The sequence below is a fragment of the Acinonyx jubatus genome, chromosome A2 (genome assembly GCF_027475565.1).
Source record: "Acinonyx jubatus isolate Ajub_Pintada_27869175 chromosome A2, VMU_Ajub_asm_v1.0, whole genome shotgun sequence".
NCBI lineage: Eukaryota > Metazoa > Chordata > Mammalia > Carnivora > Felidae > Acinonyx > Acinonyx jubatus.
Genome location: NC_069383.1, coordinates 63,782,512 through 63,804,126, shown reverse-complemented (window position 1 = coordinate 63,804,126; position 21,615 = coordinate 63,782,512). Strand labels below are relative to the sequence as shown.

At 36.6% G+C, this 21,615-nt stretch overlaps 1 pseudogene; it reads left to right on the top strand.

The window, feature by feature from the left end:
• Nucleotides 1–1,979: 1,979 nt before the first annotated feature.
• On the top strand, nucleotides 1,980–17,917 carry LOC106983053 (centromere protein V-like; annotated as a pseudogene).
• Nucleotides 17,918–21,615: the final 3,698 nt, after the last annotated feature.

Here is a 21,615-nt window from a genome sequence, read left to right as displayed (position 1 = left end):
CCAACCTGCCACATTCATTCAGACCATGGGCCCCTGAGGGCCTAACAAAATAGAGCCTGACCTGTCCTAGTCCTCCTCATAGTCCTCCATGGCGGTTATCCCCACAGAATCATCTTTGGGGACCCTATGAGGCTTGGGGCCAGTTGGTACCGACCCTGGACCACATGTCCTCTTTCTGCTTGGGGCCTTGCTGAGAATTGTCCAGTCGCTGGGGGCGTTCACTTTTCCAGGGCCCTCCTGATGGCAGAAAGCACACTGATTCTGTCCTAATTTTGGTTCAGGGTGAGACCCTCCCTGTCGTTCCACCTTCTGGCCCTTTCCCCATGGGGCACCTTTCAGGAGCATTCCGACCACTCCACCAAGGCAGCAGCTAACAAGTCTGCCTGTTTTTGCATCTTTTGGCGTTCTTCCTTTGGTGCTACCTGGTCACAGTTAACAAACACCTAGGTTGCTACTTCTAGCAACTGACTGGCATGCTGGTGAAACCCTCTGGTTTTTGCAGCTTGTGCCGAATGTTCCCCTGGGCCTCACCTACAAAAGCTTCACTATCTCCTGGTTAGCAGGTGCTTCGGGATCAAAGGGGGTGTGGAGACGAAATGCCTCACATAGTGTCTCATAAAACTGGCTCAGGTTTTTCTCGAGTCCTTGGAGCACTTCTGATGTTTTACTTATATTTATGGCCCTCCCCACCCCATCCTCATGCCATTTAGAAGGGCTTATTAATACCTTTCAGTCCTTGCAAACCCTCCATCTATACTGGCGTCATTTGTATCCCATTTGGGGTCCTCCCCAGGGAAGTGAGCCCAAGTGTAGGCCTGCGGGCCTAGTGTCCCACCTGGGGCATTCTCTAACCATTTTAGGGCTGCATAGGTAATGCGGTGATGCTCCTCTGTATCGAAGAGGGTCAGAAGAAGTTGTCGGCAGTCCATCCAGGTAGGTTTTTGGGTGTGAATTATGGACTGAATTAGGTTGATCATAGCCTGGAGTTTCTCCATATAGGAGGGGGTATGTTGCTTCCAATTTAAGAGTTCTGTAGTGACAGACACAAAAACACGCTGGCCTCCTTGGGTCTGGCCTTCCTGATCATAATAGATGGGTCCCCTGGTTTCCCTCAGTGACATCTGTAGGGCTCCCCGGTACTGCTGCAGGGAGTGGCTGCCTCTGCTGGCCTGATTCTCTAGTGCAGTCCAGGGGGCATATGCGGGGTTAAGACTGGTGGTCCGGGTGGTTCAGTCATGGTCAGGGAGGCTGGTGGTGCTAGAGGTGGTGAGGCCTCAGGACTAAGGGCAGACTCTGACAGGGTTTCAGCAGTGAGGGCTGCTGGGGGGCACAGGTGGCAGTGAGGGGTACAGTGGGGCATATGGTGGTGGGATTTCTTTAGGTTCTCCTGACAGTATGGGCTTTTTAATTTCTGGCCAGTATTTGGAAGAAGCCGTGACGCGAGACATCATAACTTTACAGCTTTCTTCAAATAGAGACTTTTAGCCAAGGTGGCCGGGATAGGACCAGGTCTTGACAACATTCAATGTAAGGAAACTGGTCAGAGTGGCCTGGGTCCCCTGCAATGACCCTGATCACTGGGCCAACTAGTTCCTTATCAAGTGAGCCCTCAGAGGGCCAGCCCACCCCAAATGACGGCCAATCAATTTCACAGAATGTCCTGGGCTTTCTGGGAGTTAATTTCACACCATAATTTCCTGAATGTCCCTTTTTGAAATTCCTCATCATACACTCTAGGGGAGTCAGTTTACTCTGTTTTTCACCCATTTCCTTCCCCTAACAGACAACTTTGATACACGTGAGGGGAAAAAAAGAGGAAGGAGGGGGTACTATTTTGGAGAGGACACACAGTTGCTTTGTCTGTTTCTGGCCACTCTCATCTCAGAGATATTTCAGGCACCTCTTAGCATTGGTGGGTTCAGTTTCAATCCGTGACCTGGATCAGACTCTTAGGGAAGTCTGACGCTGCCTTAAGCCGTATGAGGTTGCCACAGAACCTCGGATCAGGACTTGTCAGGACTCCGCTCTCGCTTCAGCCTTTGGTCAGGTGGGAACCTTTCTGTTGTCGGTCTCATTCAAACACATTCACAGAAGGACTCCAACCCATTGCCCTACATTCAGCGCCTTAGAGTTGTGGCTTTGTTCCTTTTCCCTTGTGGAACTACTAGGGCAACCTGGGGGGATGATCAGGCTCCCCTTCTGCCTCTTAGCGGCAGGTCTGCCAAAACCAACCTGGGTTCTTACCAGTCTGATGGGCAGCATTCCGCAAGCTGGTTCCTGGGCCTCATGGGTTCCTTTGTGCACACACAGGGCCTTTGCCCCTGTGCACTGGTATAGGCTAATCTCTTAAGCAACAAATGGTCCACTGGCACCAGGCGAGGTTGCTTCTCCTAGCGCTCACAGGTTCATACCCTGGGGGCAAAGGAGGTGGAAACACACCATGGCAAGTTCCCAAATAACGTAGCAGGATTCTCTGTGACACTGAGGCTTACTTTCCAGGAAGCAAGTTTATTTGTGCTGCTCAGTTGGGTTTGTACCTGAAGAACTGAGGCCCAAACGCCATGTGGCATAGTTTTTTTTATACATTCTCTATTTTTTTGTCTCCAATATACGGTAACACACAAACATGCAGTCTCATTACGTGGTCTCATGTTACAAGGCCGTCACTCTGTGTACAGCCAGGTTGCCTTGAGGTTTTGTTTTGTTTTTTTCTCCTTAGGGAGAGGAACTTACCACATGGTAACTTACACTGATTGACTTTCAAATGATAAACCAATCTCACATTCCTAGAATAAACATTACTTATCCATGATCTATTATTAATTTTATATATCCCTGGATTTGGTTTGCTAAAATTTTGTTTTAAGGGGCGCCTGGGTGGCTTAGTTGGTGGAGCATCCAACTTCAGCTCAGGTCATGATCTTGCGGTTTCTGAGATAGAGCTCCGCATAGGGCTTGCTGCTGTCAGCATGGAGCCCACTTCTGATCTTCTGTTCGCCTCTCTCTCTGTCCCTCCCCTGCTCTCTCAAAAATAAAACATTTTAAAAAATTTGAATATTTGCATCTATGTTCCTGAGAAATAGTGATTTGTGGTCTTTATTTGTAATATCTTTGTCTAGTTTTAGTATCACAGTAGTGTTCTTTCTTTTATAATAAATTACAAACTGTTCTCTCTTTTTCTGTTTTCTAGAAGAGTTTCTGAGTAATTGATGTTTCCTTCTAGATATTTGGAAGAATTCACCAGTGAAGCCACCTGGGCTTGGAGTGTTCTTTTTCAGAACATTTTTTAACTAAAAATTTAGTTTCTTTAATATGTAGGGGAATATCCAAGTTATCTATTTCTTTTTGAGTGAGCTTTGGTAGTTTGTGGCTTTCAAGAAATTCTGAGTTGTTAAATTTATTCAATTTATTGGTTCTCAATTCTGTGGAAACTCTATCAAAATAGTTGGTTGGAACAATCAAGGGATTTATCTCATTTATTTTCCATCTCTCAAGGATCATTTTCTTTTATTGCCTAATATCCAATGTCTTAAAAACTTCATGTATTTTGTATGTCTTTTGTTTTTTCAGGCAGGAGAGAAAATTCAGTTCTTGTTTCTCCATTTTGATCAGATACAGAGGAAGGGGCCCAACTATTTTAAAATTAAAATTTTAAATAGAATAAAAAGTTTCTTAGAAGTCAGTTTGTTGGGAGTCACTGTGCCAGCCCACATTCATGAACTTGAGTCCACTTCCATCTATTCTGAGGAGTTATGTACTTACTAAATTATATTCATATTAATAACACTTTCCCTAAATGAGATTAATTGGATTGGGCTTCTTGTCCTCATTTAACTAATAAAATTTGGAGAAGTCTCTATTAACTCACTATTGGTAGTATCCCTCCTTTCCAAGACCAATTCTTTCTTAAAAGGAGAGGGAGTCTTTTCTTCAAGAGAGTACCAGAGATGATTTTGACATAAGAAACTCCTAGTCAGTTTTATTATTTGTAATTTAGGGCCTTATCCTGGATCAACAATGAAATTGTTGTTGGATAAAATCACAGTTCCAAAGAACAAGAAATAGCCACAATGTTGGCTGTGTTACTAACCAGAATAGCAATACATTATAACTACCAAAGGAATGTTTGCTTTATAGAAGCAAGAAATCCCTTATTTTCCTATTTGTTTGCTTATAATTGTTTATAGTTATGAAATATGGCAAAGCAGGTCAAATTCAATAAACCTTTTTAATAGTACACATATGCACTGTTTAAGCAAAAATCCTGACATCTGGGTAGAATATGAAGAAAACAAAAATATTTTTGCAGCCTTATATTTAAAACAGGTTGTACACTGAAAGACCAATTTTCTTTGTGAGCCACCAGTGCTCAGCTGCTCTGTTATACATAGCTTCTTTTAAAATTTAATCTTACTCCCTCCAAATGTTTTTATTTTAAATATATATACATATATGATACAATAATAAATGATACTACTTAAGTTTAAATCATTAGTTTTAAAATATAATTATTCCTATAAGCATAATTTAAGACAGTATTTTCACTCCACTAGTTTTATCCTCTTAAAAATATTAAGAATAACAAATAAGAGTATATAGGTAAAAATTATTGTGTGGTGACTATACTGTTGCTAGTGTCCCTACTTCCCAAGTATCACATCCTCTGTTGTAAGAAGTTTCTATTTATTTTAATTACTTAAACATTTCTAAGCCTTAGGTCTTAAAGTTAATTAAGTCTGAAGTCTTAGAGTTAATTAAGGGTTTTAGAATTACAATTTAAGCTGACATTAAAGAACAATAAATCTACTTGCTCTTAAATGCTTATCCCTAAAATTTTACTCAGATAATACAAATAAGGTAATTGTGGAGTCAGGTAATTTTTAGCATTGCTTGAACTCTATAAAAACAATGTTTAAGATGTTCATTATTTTAACTCAACATGGTTTTATATACATATTTACATCTTTGCAATCTTAAAATCTCACTGTAATTAGTGATTACTTATCTGATCTATATGACAAATGCAAGTTGTTGCCAATAAATTAGGCTCCTGTCAGAAAATAAATTAGAATCATAGATGAACTAAAATGTTGTTTGCATTTTATCCTTCACTGTAATAATATTTAATTTGTACATGTATTACCATAATTAGGAGTATTAAATAATGTAATTTTATGTAAAGTATTTATAAAACATTTATCAATAATTAAAACATTTCTGTACTAATATTTTTAAAAATTTTCTTTGAGTAATGATAAAAACTCAATACAGAAATGTTTTGTCGGGCGTTTGGATGGCTTAGTCAGTTAAGCCTATGACTCTTGATTTCATCTCAAGTCATGATGGTTGGTGAGACTGAGCACCATCCCTGCATTGGGCTCTGGGGTGATAGTGCAGAGCCTGCTTGGGATTCTCTCTCCCTTTCTCTCTGTTCCGTCTTTGCTCGCACACACATGTGCTCTCTCTCTCTCTCTCAAAGTAAATAAATAAACTTAAAAAAAAATGTTTATTAAGGATGACCTGATGACTGTTTATCTTTCATTTTTTTGGTCTTAGTCACCAGGATCCTTTTTTTAATTAAAATATATTTTCTTTAATGTTTATTTATTTTTGAGAGAGAGAGAGAGAGAGCATAATCAGGGGAGGGGTAAAGAGAGAGGGAGGCACAGAATCTGAAGCAGGCTCCAGGCTCTGAGCTGTCAGCACAGAGCCTAAAGCAGGGCTTGAACTCACAAACTGGGAGATCATAACCCCAGCCCAAGTCCAAAAGGTGCCCTACCAGGATCCTTACCATTAAATATAATTCAGGGGTTTCCTTTTCAGAGATTTTTGTCCCTTTCTGGTAAGGGGAACATAACTATTTTTATGCTTTTAAAAAATGTTATTTATTTATTTCTAGGGGGAAGGGGCAGAGAAAGAGGGAGAAAAAGAGAACCACAAGCAGGCTCTGCACAGTCAGCATGGAGTCCAAGGCGAGGCTTGAACTCACAAATGGACCGTGAAATCATGACCTGAGCCAAAATCAGTCATGACCTGAGCCTAAATTAAGTGTCTGACCCTTAACTGACTGAGCCATCCAGGCGCTGGAACATAATTATTTTTAGAACCAACCATGGAAAACTTTATTGCAACACAATTAATGTGTAGGTTATTGTTTCTACTTAGGTTTCATTTTTTCAGTCATCTATTTCTTTACAAATATAGAGGTGAATCAAAAGGGCTTGACATTTACTGGGGATTTTGAAATGGATTTGGACTAATTCAGGCATCTCTGAGATCTCTGTACTTGCATGGATTTTCTTAATTGTTACATTTCTCTAACACTTATTTTTTGTAGATTTCTTATTGCCTTCTAAGATGTTATATTGGCAGTGTTCTTTTTGTTTTTGTTGTTGGCAATGTTCTGATGCACTTTCAATCTCATCCACAGTGGCTTTTTAATAATTGAACTTTTGCTCTTCACTAGGCTTTGAATTTTAGAACTTAGCCTTAAAAACTATCAGTCAAAATGTTCCTATCTTATTTTAGGATATGAGACATCAGAATGTTCTAAAAATAACTAATAGTAGCAGACTTAGTAATTTGATACTGGCTTTCCAGAGTTTTGTATACATTTTTATATTTTGGTTCATACAGAGATAATTTAGGTTCTTTATTTGGAAGAGTAGTTTTAAAATTGATTTTGTTTATTTATTTAATCTTTTAATTATTTCAGGAAAAGTTATAAAGATTCTACAAAAACTTTCATATGAATTACCCTTCCTATAGATGCTGCAAATGTTAACATTTTAATCACACTTGCTTTGTTATTTTCTATGTAAATATGCATATAAGTATTAAAAATTTTGAAACATTTAAGAATAAGTTGCAGATCTATAATACTTTAAAGCACCATCAACACTTCAGTGTATATTCCTTATTAAGGGATACATTTTCTTATATCACCATTGCACAATTATCAAAATCAGGAAGTTAACACCAATACAATACTATTGTCTAATCCAAAAAATCTCATTCAGATTTCATTGTCTCGCTAATATCCTTTAGGGCACACATGAGATTACTGGATCCAATCAAGGAACATATGTTGCATTTAACTTTCATGTCTTTTTAGTTTCCTTGAGTCTGCAACAGTTTCTAAATCATTCTTTTTCTTTTATTCCCTTGATATTTTTGAGTAGTGAAGTTCATTTATTTTGGTAAAATCTTCTTCACCTTAGTATTATCTGAGGTTTTTCATCTTGATTAAATTCAAACTCTATAGTTTTGACAAGAATATCACAGAAGTGATGTTTTGTTCTTCTCAGTACATACTATCATGAGGCACATGACATTTGTTTTTCCTATTACTGGTGAACTTAACTTGGATCACTTGGTTAAGGTCATGTTTGCCAGGTTTCTCTTTGCTGTAGCTAAAATGCCTTCATGGGGATTTACTCTAAGACCTTGTCAATACCCCTTTTCTCATCAAACTTATATCCACTAGTTTTAGTATCTATTGATGATATTTGCCTAGAGAAATTATTAAGTGGTTGTTAGATGGTGATTTGTCCAATTCCAGTATTCCTTCTTTATTTATTACTTGGACAACTACTGTAAGGAAGAACAGTCTTCTTTCCCTCTATTTCTTAGTATAAATTAATGGACTCATGGACTCATTTAATGGGATATAATCCATTATTATTATTGTTATTATTTATTTTTATACTGAAATTGTTCTTCCTCTTGCCAGTGTGAACCTTTGTGCCCTTTTGCCATGTCCCCATCATTCTCTGAGCACTGCTCTACAAAGCAATCAAACAGTATTTAAGAGGACTTCACACTTGAGACTTGTGTTGTCTTTTTGAGAATACATTGCCTCCATGTTCTAGGGCAGACCCTGACTTCAAGAAATTTTGTCACTATTTTATTTGAAGCTTCTCAGCTTTGTTATAGTCATATTAAAAGCGACCTTCAGTGGTCATATTGATAGATTAAAAATGGCCATAGAGTCTTGCAGGCCCTTCCATCAAGCTTTGTGACTTGCTTTGACTAATAATATGTGGCAATTTCTACTTTCACCTTCTTGAAATTTTGCTCTGAGATCACCATGCAGTAAAGTTAGTCTAGCCTATTGGAGGATGAAAGGCTACCCAAAGGAAAACAAAAGCTCTCAGTGAGAACAAGGACCAACATCTGACATGCAAGTGAGGCCATCATGTATGTTCTAGCACACATGACCCTCCAACTGTATTGGCTGCATGAGTGAACTCAGGAAAAACCAGCAGAAACATTTGGCCAAACCACAGTATTGTAAAGAATAATAAACTCTAAAAAAATCTTTCAAATATTGGGATTGTTTGTTACATAGCAATAGTTAATATACCATTGTAAATTCAAATGATCTCTAATAATTACATGTTCTTAATTATCTTAGACCTTTTCTCTATATGCATACATAGATAAAAAGTCCTCTTGAGTCCCCTTGGGGGGGGACTTGACTGGAGATCTATTTGTTTTGAGTTAGATAACCCCATGGTTACACAAATGATGAACCCTGCAACTAATGACATTTTTCATGGAGTATTATTTTTACTTAAAAGAAAAACTCAGGTTATTCAGACTTGGGCAATTGGCAGACATTTCTCTGAAAATGAATTAAGTATCACTTCAAGAAAAACATCTGAGGAGTGCCTGGCTGGATCATTCAGTAGAGCGACTCTTAATCTTGGGATTGTGAGTTTGAGCCCCATGTTGGGTGTAGAGATTACTTAAAAATAAAATCTTAAAAAAAAAAAGAAAACAGAAAAAAATATCTGATAGTATTTGTTGCCACTGATGAAATTTCAAGTAAAATTTTTGAATTTTAGAAAACTTGTATCTGTTATTAAGAGCTTCATAACTTAACAATCTTTTTTAAGTTTGGTGATGATATCAATTGAAATGATTCTTTTGTTTTATTTTATAATAAAATTTGTCAGCATTTGGAAGGTCTGCATAATTCAGTGAATACACATTGTCCAAATGACAAATGCATGATATTATAAAATCATTATGTGTCAAAAAGATCCACTTAAGCAAAGTAGAACAATAGATTTTAATGTAATGACATATAAGAAGTTCATTCATATGGTATCAGGTTCCACATACCAACTAACATTTTAAAAACTGCCAGTTACAGAGTTTTAGTGTCAAAGAATATTCACAATTGTCTGAAAAGTTATTAAAGAATTCTCTCCTTTCCAACTATTTATCCATATAAGTCTGGATTTTCTTCGTTACTTAAACCAAAATAACATATTACAATAGGCTGAACATAGAAGCAGGTATGAGAATATGGCTTATCTTCTATTAAATCCAACAATAAAGAGTTTTCCAAGAAAATAAAACAATGCTAGTCTTCTCCTTCAGTATATTTTTGTTGTAGGGTGCCCCGTGCCTCAGTTGGTTGAGGAACCAACCACCTCTTGATTTTGGCTCAGCTCATGATCTCATAGTTCATGAGTTCAAGACCCACAGCCAGCTCTGCACTGACAGACCAGAGCCAGCTTGGGATTCTCTCCCTTTCTCTCTGGCCCTCCCTGATTCATGGTCTCTCTCTCTCTCTCAAAAAGAAATAAACATTTCATATATATGCATATATATATATGCATATATATTTGTATATGTATATACATTCTGGAAAATGTTAGTTCTTTTTCATAAAATATGCTATTTAGGCTAATATGAAATTGTTTTATTAGTTTGTAAAATAATAAATAAATATTTATAATTTTTCTTAGTTTTTATTTACAATATATTAAAAAATCAGTGGATGAAACTCCTATAAAAAAAGCTGTTTGGAAACCTCAATTCTTTTTAAAAGTATAAAGGAATCCTAAGACCAAAAGTTTGAGAATAGCTGCTCTCAGCAAATGGGGAGTTATATATCTAAAAGGTTTTCAGAGAATTTCGCTGACCATAAACACAAGGGCTTACAAGTAACTTACTAGATATGTAGGCAAACATATAGAGACTCCTGAGTGAAATATAATATTCTAGCCAAAAGACAGACACAAATGTGTCCAAGAACAATCTCAATCTTGGCAGGAAAAAGACAATATATCATCATGAATTCCTCACATATCTCTAGAATTCCTGAACCAAAACCTTAAGATTTTGGTAAACATCTATCTAGTTCCCCTGTCTGAGGGAACCTGATATTCCCTATATGCCAAATCATGTGCTCTTGCTCTGGAGGAAGTCACTGATAGGACCCACACTACAGTCCCAAATTACCTTTCTAAGCTCTTACCTCAGATGGCAAGATGTCTCAAAAGTAATCATCTTTTAAAATGGCTGAGTAATAGGCCTCCAAATATGCCAGTGCTCTAATCCCTGAAATCTATGAATATGTTCTGGCAAAAGAGACTTTGCAGATATAATTAAGACATTAAGAGAGACATTATCCTGGATTATCTGGGTGATAGAATCTATGAGTTTGTAAAAGTAGAGACTTGCTCTGGCTGCAGATCGAAGAGATGGGGCTGAAAGAAAAGTCAGAACAATTTGAAGTATGAGAAGGACCTGATGCATTGTTGCTAGTCTGAAGATGGAGGGGGCACACATGACAAGGGAAGGAGGCAGAATTTTTTTTAATTAATTGGGGTTAACTAATAACCTGAAAAAGGTTATTTCAGTCCTATAATCACACAAACTGACTTTGTTTAGCAACCTGAATGAATTCATAAGATTCAGCCTCAGAGCCTCTAGAATGGAACACAGCCAGCTGACACCTTGATTTCAGCCTGTGAGACTCTTAAACAGAGGAACCAAGCCACCCAGTACCTGGACTTCTGACCTAAAGAATCATAAGATAATAGACTGGTGTTGTTTTAAGATGCTAATTTGTAGTAATTTGTTATTGTGGCAATAGAAAATGGATATAGTACCCATTGGACTTTGACGTATGAGCATTCTGAAAATGAGCCCAGTTTTTCACAGCTCAGCAGCACCTTCCAGTTGAAGCTCAGAATCTAGAAGGTTGGGACAATAGAAAGGATCTCACCAGCATGCTTGTACTGTTCCTTAATCCCTTTAACTCTGGTGGGTCCTTTTGAGAAAAGCTGATCTTAATGGGTTCTCCAAGACTGTTATAAATACTTTTGATGATAGTTACGAGCTCATGTCAACATTTTATTACAATTTTGCAACAACTGAAAAGATCTCTAGCAAGCAGCTCAGAGATTTACTTCAGTAGTGATATTTATAGAAAAAAAACAAAGGATGGTTCAATAATCATGGATGTAACAGACAGAAAGGGAAGCAGGTATCTGGTTAAAGGTCAAATGACAGTCAACGGGAATATACATATTCCAGATATAAACTGGATTATATTGCACTGAAGGTGCTGTCCAAGTCAAGTGTGGGACTGATTTTTCTTCTGCAATGCTCTTTACTTCCCTCTTGACTGAATTAACTTCTATTCACATTTCTTAGGTCATATCATGTATTACTTCCTCACAGACACCTGTCATGACCTTTCTAATTCCTAGATCCCTCTTTGCACCCATAATGTACTTCATGCCTCCAAAACTCTCCTTACACAGGCAATTTTACAATTGCGCCATCCATTATGTAAACAAAGCCTCTTTCACTTACTGGACTTTAAACTCCCAATGGGCAGGGGCTATGACTATTCTTGTTTATCATTAGATCTTCAGTGCTCAGTAGTGCTGTCCACATAGGAAAGGCTTAGTACATAGATTTAAATGAATAAATGAATACTATACCATTTAAATGAGGTCATATATATGAATATCCTTAATAGGAATATTGAACTTTTATCTTTCACAGTGGTTCACCATCACTTGTGAAGACCAGTAAGAGGTACAGTATGAATGTATGAGAGCAATTGCTTTAGTTCACTGTGTCAAAAAAGAAATTTTGGTCGGGTTTAGATAAACTCTGATGAGAAATTGGACCCTTTTGTAGTTAAAGAAAATTTGGCCTTTAACAAGTTTACTGAAATCAAATAGAAAATCAGAAGTGAGATTATATTCTTAGGTTTTTCATCTATTACTTTAATAAACAAAAAAAGCACCCTTAGGAAAAGAAAATAACTTTTTACATTGCCAAGTAGCGACTGCAAAATGCTAATAGGAATGGGAGTATATCTATAAACAGAAAATTTAGTTTTCTTGATTATAAATAGGATAATATACTGGGTGTTCTACAAAGCTCATATATGCAGGGAGGGTTTTGTCAAGCCTTTGTTTTAGTGGCTTTCTATTCAGGATATGAAATATTGAGCCCACCATGCCTTCTCCCATTCTTCTCCACACTCCATTCTGCTGGTCACCTACTTATTCTTTTAGTGAATAGCTGTAAAATATCATGGTGCTTAGAAAAATCTCTTTGTAAATGTTTTTCTTGCTTTCTTTAGCCAGGAGCCAAAAATATCATGTGTTTCTGTTTTGGGAGTGTAACAAAAAGAGCTTCTGAAAAATACGGATGGTGTAGCTGAGATAGGATGGCAGTATTTTTTAGAAACACGTTTTTATAGAACCAGATGGTCTAGTATATTCTCAAACAAATATGTCACCTATAATTTGATGAATATCTTCCAAAGGAAAATAATTTTTTCAGTAGATAACAGATGGTATCAGTCAAAAGCATATCGAGACACTTTAAGAAAAACTTGATGGCTCAAGTGATTTAACCAACAGGATTTTCTTCAATGTACCAAGCATGTTTTAGGGTCTAAAATTTGTCATCTGCAAATAATTCAGCCTCATTTCCAAACTTCACTCCATGGAGAATTGAATGCAACCTGTTTTATATGCTAACTATAAAAATGATGAAAATTCTGAAGTTGTTTTCTGGCTGTGTTTTTGAAGTATCCATTATGTTATGCTAAAAGAAAAAAAGTACATATCTAAGTGTCTTAAAACTATAAACAATTTATACTCAAATATAAAAAATATTTTAATAGATCTGAGCTACATTTTACCTATGGGGGTGTAAGGTTATGTTACTAGTGAACCTTTTGTTAGTGCTTTTCTTAAAGCTGTAGATATATGAACATAACAGAAAAAAGTTCTGAAGCTACAGATATAAATTATTAAGGAATACTTAGAATATAAGTATAAGAATGTAAGTCATTTATTTTGCTCTGGTTTTGGCACATGGTACTGTAACAGGACCATGGTTCAAAAACCCAACATAGTGGTATGTTGATAGTAAGATCTAATGACATATATAAACATGGGAGGTAGGAGGTACAGTGAAAATTGGAATATTGTCTTTTTTCATGCCTGATATCTATATATGTACTAAAGTGGGACCACATAATTTATCATTAACCTGTGATATGTTTTTGAGTAAAAGGGAAACTGCTTGTAGTTACTTAATCATTGTAAACATAAACTGGGACTGTCCAGGGAAAAATTGGTCTGTCTGTCTGTCTGTCTATCTATCTATCTATCTATCTATCTATCTATCTATATCTATCCATATCTATCTATCTATCTATCTATCTATCTATCTATCTATCTATCTGTCTCTCCCAGGTATACACAATTAGTGCCATGATAAAAGAATCTACTGCTTTCTAATTGGCATGTTTTGGAAAGTGGTCACATCTTTGCCACTTTAGACCTGGTTAGGTGGGGCAAACACAATTATTTTATATTATCTAGAGTATCATTACTATTTCCAGATACTGTTCAACATTATATGCAAAAGACTTGTTTTTGAGACCGTATGCAATTATATTTCTTAACGTGGATCTCAAATAATTAAACATGTTTGTTCATTTAAGTGTAATAAGATTGAGATTATGATTACACGTATGATATAATGGAGTATGGGAAGACAACAATTCCACTATAACAAATCTTAAAAAGAAGATAAATTGCAAAATTATGTTTACAAAATATTAGACTGTATATCAGTAAGGAGAATAGATGAACTGAAATTCCAGAGAGGGAAGAGACTTTTCCTAGATGAGTTCACAATTGCCAGTCATTTTCTTCTTTGGGGGCATTTGCTTACTTGGTACAAGTATATGGGCCTTAGTCTAAACAGAGGGTAATCATGCTGAGGGGAAAACTGAGGATTTTTTAAAAATTGAGATATAATTGACATATAACATTATGCTAAGTTTAAGGTGTATGATGTATTGATTTGATACATTTATATTGCAGTAAGATTGCCATTGTAGTATTAGTTAAACATCTCTGTTGTGCCATATAATTATCATTTCTTCTAGTGGTAGGAACAGTTAAGATTTAGTCTTTTAGCAAGCTTAATGTTTATACTACAGTATTGTTACCTATAATCACTTTAATGTGTATTGGATACTAGTATATACTCTTAAACAACATCACTCCTATTTTCCCATTTCCAGCCCCTGGTAACTACCATTCCACTGCTTTTTGATTTTGGTTCTTCTTTTTATTTTTTTCAAGTTTGATTCTTTTGGCAATTGTATAAGATAGTATGATTGATTGAATTCAGATTGGACTCAAAAGTATACTTCCTTTTTCCCATGAAACGTAGATTAAGGACAAGGTCAAGACTTCTAAAACACAGGTAAAATTTCTTTCAGTTTCCTCATGTGTACAGACACAGCCCAGCTGGAACAAGGGGGATTGGCATGGCCAGTCTCCACATCAAAATATTTAACACATCACTATATTTGATATGTATTTGAAATAGTGTAAAACAGGAAACTATAAAGTTAAGCTCAAAATCTGGAAAGGATAGAATAGAATCTCCTATAGTTTTTCAGGGCTAAACAAAGACCTGCCAGAGTCTACAGAAATAGTACAGAACATCCAGGCCCAAAAAACACTTTTGAAGTAATGGTATACTGCATTTTACTAACACTGAAACCTAAGCCTGAGTAAGTTAAATCCCTTTTTGGATTTAGGTAGCCAACTTTTCAACTTATCTGCCAAAGAGGGGAAAAGAATAACTATCCTTTGGGGGAAGTAATATCATCAGCAAGTGCTGCAAGTTACCCGCCCCTCCCCCCACCCCTCCCCCCCCCCCACACACACAATGTCAAGCATACAATAAAAATTATGAGACTATAACAAAGTAGGATAGTATGACCAATAAGCAAGAGCAAAAATAGACAATAAAAGCAGATTCTCCCAGCTATTAACATATCAAATATTGCTAACAAAGACTTTAAAATAATTATTTTAAATACATTAAGAAATAGAGGAAAAGATGGACAAAAATGAATGAAAAAATGAAATATTTTTCATTTTTAACATCTTTATTGAGGTATAATTGTGAGTGTACAATTAAATTAGTTTTTAGTAATTTTATAGCATTATACAGCTATCACTACAGTCAAGTTTTAAAACATTTTCATTACCCCTCCACATTCCCTCAACTCCTTATAGTCTACCTCCTGCCCCACTCTGCTTTCCTCAAGACTGAGGATTTTAATATAAGATTAGAAATTATAAAAAGAATAAAATTGACATTTAGGAGTAAAAATATAATATCTGAAAATCAGAATAGTTTGGTGGCTTAACACCAAACTGAATATAGTGGAAGATAGTGTTAGGAACTTGAAGACACATTAATAGAAACTATTTAAACCAAAGAGAGCAAAAATAATGAAGATAATAAATCAAAGTACAGGGGACACAAGGCACAAAGAAACTCTAGCATACATATGTTGGAATTTCAGAAGGAAAATTGAGAGAGAATTGGAAAATTGGGAATAAGCAATATTTGTAGAGATAACGTCTGGGAATTTTCCAAAATTAAAAGAAAGTATCAACACAAAGGTACAAGAGACTTCAGTGGACTTTAATCATGTACAAAGAAGTCTATATCTAGTCACATGATATTAAATAGGTGAAAGCCAATATATAATAAAAAGCTTAAAATCAGCCAGAGGCAAAATAAACACACCTTATCTTTAAAGTAACAGCAATAAGGGTAATGGCTAACTTTTTTTGTAAAAACTGTGTAATAAAATAGTCTAATGACATCTTTAAAGAGCCAAAAGGAAAATAATGACCAATACAGAATTTCATACACAGTAAAAATATTCTTGAAAATAAAGATGCTAGATGTTACACGTTATCTCAGATTGTATTCTAGGACAGAAGAACATTAGTGGAAAATATGGTGAAATATGAATAAAGTATGTAGTTTAATTAATAGTAGTGTTTGTATTTTACTTTTGAAGTGTGCCATGGTTATGTCACATGGTAACATTAAGGGGGATCTGGGTGAAGGCTATAAACAGTACTACCTCTGCAATTTTTATGTAAATATAAAATCATTCAAAATAAATTGTAAAAAAAAAGTTAAGATAAAATAAAGAAGTTCTCATATAAAATCTGAGAATATTTGTCACGAGGTGAAGCAGACTCTACAATATGCTAAAGGAAATTCTTCACAGTAAAAGTTAGTGATTCCAGATGGATGCATAAAATGGCAGGAAGAAATAAAGGGCAATGGAAAGTGTAAATGTAGGGGTAAATATGAAAAGATACTGGTATTTAAAACAAGAGAAATAATATCTTTGTGGTTTATAAAAATGGAAATATAAAGTACATGCCTATAAAGGCATAAATGTCAAGATGCATGTAAATGGAGTTAAGTTGTTGCCAGGTGATTTTATTGTTTGAAAGTGATGAAAGTACTTATGTTAGGATGATTGTGTGGAGGCAAAGATGAATATTGTAATTTCTAGGGAAACTTCTGAAAAGTAATAAAAATGTAAACAAACTAGCTAAAAGAAGAAATAAAAGGAAATTTTAAAAATTGATTAATTCTAAAGGAGGCAGGAAAAAATGAAAAAAGGAACAAAGACCATATGGAGCAAAGAGAAATGACTGTTGAGATGTTGTTAAATGCAACTACATAAGTTATTACATATAAATGGATTAGGCACTAGAAAGCAAATTGATTAAAAACCAAATCTGAGTATGTGCTCTGTAAAGAGATCCATTTTAAATATAGATATAGATTGAAAAGAAAAGGATAAGAGTCAAAAGAAAAGAAAAGGATAAGAGAAGCAGCCTGGGTCTTCCAGAGGCCCCACAGTTCACCCCAAGGCACCTCACATGCCAGGCAAGGGGAGAGGAGCCCAGCGGTAGTTGATGCTATAAGCCCAGGAGGTGGCCAGGCCATGGGCAGATGTAGCCAGAGCTGGCACTGGTCATGATGCTGTCCCCTCCATTGTCATAGCCATAGCCAGCCCCAGCAACCCCAATGGCCTCAGTGGCCATGCTGGACCTGGGCAGCCAGCAGGAGCACTGGGAGATGTCCCAGAAGAGGCTCATCTTCCAGGGCACAACCAAGCTGCTGCTGGATACCTTCCAATATCAGAGCCTGGTGAAGCACACAGGGGACTGCTACTGTGGAGCTTTGAAGTTTGGGCCTCAGCAACTTGTACATCTTTGACTGCAATGGCAGCATTTGCAAGAAGAAGAATAAACACTTTTTTGTTCTGGCTTCTTGCTTCAGGCTCAAGAAGGGCCCTAACCAAATGCACATTCAACAAGCACAAAGCACAACACGCCTTCTGTAAGAGAAGTGGTATTCAGAGCTTTTACACTCCCTGTTCAAATCCCGGAGGCTCCAGAATTGCCCCCACACTGCCTGGATTGAGGGCACTGCCAGGGATGTGGTCGTTGAGAAATCCAATGACATCTATTGGGAGAAAGCCATAATAGAACATAAGACCATCAAGAACATGTCTGAAGGGTGAGCTCCTGCTTCTTCCTTCCTGAAAAGGAGGAATGATTGGGAAAAATAGCTTTGCTGTCCGTGGTGCTCATGAATATGGCTGACCCAGGTTGCTGGTTCTGTTGGCTGGTGGCCATCTTGATCTCTGCAGACTGCTCTAACTACCAGTCTCTCTAGGCAGCACTTTGTGCTGCCCAAACTTTGATGTTGGCTGGTTGACGTCCTCCTTTCTCTTCCCAACTTTTGTATGATTTTTTACAAAATATTTTTAGCATTAAAACAAAACAAAGGGATGTAAGAAGATAGATCATATGGACAAAGAAATTTAAGGTGGCTATAATAATGTAAGGCACAGAAGACTTTTCTATAAGAAATATTGAAAGATATAAAAAGATAATAATGAAAAAAGGTCAATTAAAAAAGAAGTCCAAATAATCTTAAACCTGTATGTATTTAATGACATAGCTTTAAAATACATATAAAAATGGACAAAATTAATCGTGATTGTGAATTTGTCTATTTCTCATTTTAATCTTGTCAGTTATATTCTAGATCTTGATCTTGGCAGTGATTGAATTTAACATTTGTGTACTGTATATGTTATACCTTCATAAAAACATTTATTAAATAAGTTAATAAAAATGTATTATAGGCCAATTATCCAGGTAAAAATTCAATATAGTATATTTCTTTATTATTTTGCCAAATCCTTGAGACTGAATAATGAATAATCCTATATTAAAGTTTGCTAGCATGTTTAAATGATGTTTAATAGAAAGAAAAGGTCCTAAAACTCATTGTAGTAATAAAGATATTGTGACACCCAGTGTTTATAAATGTTCCATTGTTCTAAAAACATAATTAGGCATATGAGTTAAACTGTGTTTTAAAATATTACTTAGCAAATACATGATCTTGATTATTTTTAAATTAAAAAAAATTAAATTTTATTTTTTGATTAATTTTTTAAAGCATTCTTTTTTTTAATGTTTTTAAATTTATTTTGAGAGAGAGAGAGAGAGAGAGAGAGAGAGAGAGAGCACAAGATGCAGAGGGGCAGAGAGAGAGGAAAAGAGACAGAGAATCCCAAATAGACTCCACACCGCCAGCACAGAGCCCAACACAGGGCTCGTCCTCACCAACCGTGATATCATGACCTGAGCTGAAGTCAAGAGTGGGGACTTAACTGGCTGAGCCACCTAGGTGCCCCTTAATTTTTTTATTGTAGAGAGAGGGAGAGTGAGAGAAAGTACATGTGCATGCACTTTTGAGTGGGTGAAGGGCAGAGAGAGAGAGAGGAAGAGAATCTTAAGCAGGCTCCACACTCAATGCAGAGCCCTAGCAGGGGTTGATCCCACTATCCTGGGATCATGACCCAAGCTGAAATCTAGAGTTTGTCACTCAACCAAATGAGACACCCAGGCGTCCCTATTTCCCATAAATTTTTATGCTTACTTCCTCCTAAGGATCAGCGGGCTTTAAGATTGGTGCTAGAAGTTTGAACTCTTACTCAAAGTATCTGAAACTCCTATGATATTAGATGATCTGTTAGGTTATTATCTCACTCTCCACCAAGTATGTCATGGAAAATTGCTCCTCAAGAGAAATAAAGGCATTAAGAGTTGGTATGTTTCCTTCTCATTTGAAGAGACAGATGTTGAGATTTTGTTAATCCTGAAAGCCATGTATTAGGAAGGGTTCCTTAGTTTTTAGCCTAACATGGCCCCTACTGATTCTTCACACTTCTTATGATTTGCAAATCAGTGGCTTTGGTCTGACATGCTAGAAAGCTTGATGTTCTAGGTCTGTCATCTTCTCTGAAATGCTGATACATACTCTTGACATCTACTTCCTTTTTATTCTTTTGTCTCTAGAGGGCTATCACTGTAGTCGCACTAGAATTAATCACTCTCTATGGCTCTGGTTTGATAAGATTTAATGAGCTCTCTTGGATTCTCCAGAGAAATAAAGTTCTGTATGTTTCATATGTTCTATATGTTTTTCTTTTTGTCAGAACTCTGGACCACAAACTTTCCATAGTCTTTCTAGGGTTTACGGGGGATAACCTACTCTTATTTTCCAGAAGTCTTCTGGGTTTGGTATTCGATTGGTTTGGCATCCACTACAGGATAGTTTTCATGCACTAGAGGAATATGTGTGTATTGAGAGTAAGGACTAAGCTTCAGCTTCCTATTGCTCTCAAGGACAAACCTACAAATCTGAATTACAGGATCAAAGGGAAACCTAGCTTATTGATTATAACAAGAAAATCTTGGGCATTTAAAAGGGCTCAGAAAAAATTCATAAGCCTATTTTCTTTTTTAAAATATTACTTAATATAATATCTTAAATCAATTTGTATTTTCCTGTTCATAGTTCTAAGTATGATCATTCCTTCAGTAGTCAAAGATTTCCACATTGTCTTGAAGAGAGTCAATATTGTTACAATTGGAAAGCAAAGAGAGAGAATCAATGGCTGTTCAGTTTTTGACTTCCAAAACAGGCTCTTGAAATCCACATCAAAATCAATATTTTCAAAAGCTGAAGATTTTGTTTTATAAAAACCTGAATTGAATTGGAAGCAAAACAGTCTCTTGAGAATCAAAAGGAAAGACTTTGAAAGAGGCAGACACACAGGCATTAGGACTATAATAATAGGGGCGCCTGGATGGCTCAGTCGATTAAGTGTCCAACCCTTGATTTCAGCTCAGGTCATGTTCTCAGGGTAGTAAGATTGACCCCCAAGTCAGGCTCCACACTGTCAGCGCCAATTCTCTCTCTCCCTCTCTCTCCTCCTCCCCACTCATGCACATGCTCACTCTCTTTCTCTAAAAAATAAAATAAAATAAATTAATAAAAAAGACTGTAACAGTAAAAGAAATCCAGAAAAGCCTGGCAAGGCAGTTCCATGATATCAAGGCTCTGGCTTTTTGCTCTGTTACCCAGTTATCTCTGGTTCTCATTTACATGGTGATTTCATGGTCACAATAGTGCTCTTTCAGCCCTACATCTGTGTCCTACCTAGGTAGGCAGAAAGAAGCGGAGGCAAGCAATGAGGGAAGAGGAAAAGGAAAACACTCCCAGAAGTATGCTGAAGTATTATAGGCCAGGGGCACCTGGGTGTCTCAGTCGGTTAAGCATCTGACTTTGGTGCAGGTCATGATCTCTTGGTTCATGAGTTTAAGCCCTGTGTTGCACTCTGTGCTGACAACTCAGAGGCTGGAGCCTGCTTTGGATTCTGTGTCTCCCTCCCTCTCTGCCCCCCTCCTCACACTCTGTCTGCCTGTCTCTCTCAAAAATAAATAAACATAAGAAAAAAAAATAAAGTATTAAAGGCCAAAGTTGGTTCTGCTATACTTAGTTGCAAAGGAGTCTGGAAAATATACATTTTTAAAATAGAATTTCCCCGGGGAAAGAATTACATTGGGTTAGGGGTGGAAAAATGAAGAGTTGGATGGGAAATACATTAGGGGATTTGGTGAGACCTGAGACAAAGGCCCTCCTTGGGGATACCATGTGGAGACAAGCTGAATGAATGTCATTGTGCCAATGCCTTGTGCTTCATGCAGTTTGTGCAAAAAAAAAAAAAAAAAAAAAAAAAAAAAAAAGAACCAAAACAAACAAACAAAAAACCATTAATTTTTGGGGTGGAGGAATAGGGAGGGTTTTCTACTGACACTTGCCCAAAGCTTTTATAAGATGTACTTGAATTCCCTCCTTTGAAACTGACCTTTTTAATGGTTACAAACTCAGAGCCTCAGAAATAAAGGGTGGGTTTCATGATGCTTAAAGATGCAAGCCAGGATAAAAGGGAAAAATGCTAGCTCTTACTCGCAAACTGGACTGGGTAGGAACAAAATCTCCTGTTCACTGCTCTGCTAATAATTTATACACAATATCTCTTCTGTGATTTAACCTGTGTGCTTCTTT